Raw genomic sequence first — 2,346 nt, 5'->3', positions numbered from 1 at the left:
GACGAAAGTGCATTGAGGAAGAGTTTTTTTTCTACAGCTGTATGTCCTTCCTGTTACGAACCCCCACTTCTTTCCATATGGGTTAATAATTTCTCAATTTACTGAACAGCCAACAGTCCAAATATGTTTTATGGGAGGGACTGGAAACAAACAGCATTGTTTAAGAAGCTTTTTGTTTACAAATACCAAACAACATGCCAAGACATGTCGGAAAATCCTGATATCCTTTTGTGGTGAACTGCAAGCCAATGACACTGGCAAGAAGCTACTGTTTGCAAACTAGCAAACATGAGGGAAGCATATAAACATACTAGTCACACACAAACACACACACATGGTGATTGCTCCATCTTCACAGATGAATGCTGTCTCTCTGAGTTTCCTTATTGTCAATGACATTTCTGACATTCCATCTATGACCTCTTAGATGACTATTCAGTCCTGCTGTAGATCTGCATCGTTTGAAGCATAAGTAACTGACAAAAGTTGTAACTTCCACTGAATTGATTGGATCACTTTATGAGATATGATCCCTGCAAACTGCTATATGTCTCTTCAGACCCAAAATTGGCTTGTAAGCCCTTTCACTACACACATTGAGTCGTCACTCAATCTAGGAGGAAAGATGTTGCACACAGTTGATCTTTCATGGGATTTCAGATGGTTGATACATCCAACCTTGGATAGGAGTACCTGGCCACATGCTTCACACCTCTGACACTTTATGTCCCCATTGAGTCTCTGGTAACAGCCTTTCTGAAGCCAGCACTTTAGGTTTTCATGCATCAAAAATTTTACAGCATGTCCTTATATGCTTCCTGCACTCAGCTCCTTCCAAAGCTTCCTAGTTCTTTACACTGATTTGCAATTCCTTCAGATTGCTTTTTATGTACCTTTTTTATGTTTATGTGCCAAGGACACTCTCCAGTGCACAGCTCTATCTTTCATATGCACAACATAGCCTGCCTGATGCATCTGAGTAGATATGATGAGTAATTGGATGCTTGTGCATCCTGCCTTTGCATGGACTTCTGTGTCTGGTGTTTTACTTTGAAATTTGATGTTGAGTATGTGTCTTCAGCATTTTTGATGAAAGCACTCAAGCAGTTTGAGATGCCTACTGTGTAGTGTCTATGTTTCAGAAGGATTCAACGAAGAGTCATTGGTACACAAGTCTTGTAAATACTCAATTTAGTCTTGTTGGTGATGCTCCAATTTGCCAATTCTCAAATACTATACATGCTTTCTGAATGCATTGATGTATTTCTGCATCTAGGGAGCCATCTCTTGGCAACATGCAGCTCGTGAGCAATGTGTTGACTCGGGAGTTCGGGTAGTACCGGTGAGCGGACAGGCATTTAGTACTATTTCATAAATGGACTTAATGTATTATTTTATTATGTCGTACAAGAACTGTTATTTAATACAACTACAATCCACAGCAATGCAAAGCAAAAGATTTAAGAAAATCGTCCTTGTCTATACTTGATTTGTATTTATTAAGGAAAGCAAGTATCATGAGATTTGATTTTCGCTGGTGTTTCATATTTTGTCGAAAGGGTGTCATAATTTGAGTTAGTGTCGAAAATGATGATTCTCATGTAGCTGTGCTAGATCCAAATGTTAATGCTGCACCATACAATTGCAAGATTTTCAGTATAACTCAAATCATGCGTTCCGTCACATTTCAGCATAAAATAAGGAACATCGGAACATTTTATTTTATCGACCACGAGGCTGACTGTGTGTCTTCTCACCAATTCGATGCTTTCGTTTTGCATTGCTGCTGAGGTGTAGGTCGCATTTTTTGGAATTGTGCTGTAACATTCCATTAGCTTTGAGTCTTTCTCTAATGTGTACTGGAATAATTTCATAAAAAGACCACAAGGCTGCGTGTCATATTCCAATTAAAGATCCTGAAAATTCGTTTGCACAAAGAGAATGAACAATATCAATAATGGAACTGATATAATAACGGTTTTTGCTCAACTGATCGTTTTGCAAGATTGAAGACACGGATGTTGTTGTGGATAAACACTATTGGCGTTCCTTTCATGTTACCATAGCCTGGATATGGGATGCAGAGTTTGCGTGCTTATTTAAACCTTAGTTTTTTTTTCTTTTGCATGATGCCAATTAGAATATCCATTTGTAATAAAACAAGTATCAGCTTGAGCAGAAGTATTAAAGTGCTGACACGCAAAACAAAACAAGGCTTTCTTTGAAAGAGAATACTCTAACCATAAACGACCAGTATACCAGCTTGATGAGAAGTCACGTCTCTGATTTCCATAAATTTTTGGATCAAACTTTGCTAGAACTGGCTGCATTGGTTGGCAGTCGACC

The sequence above is a fragment of the Octopus bimaculoides genome, chromosome 8, assembly GCF_001194135.2.
Source record: "Octopus bimaculoides isolate UCB-OBI-ISO-001 chromosome 8, ASM119413v2, whole genome shotgun sequence".
NCBI lineage: Eukaryota > Metazoa > Mollusca > Cephalopoda > Octopoda > Octopodidae > Octopus > Octopus bimaculoides.
This window is presented reverse-complemented; position numbering follows the sequence as displayed.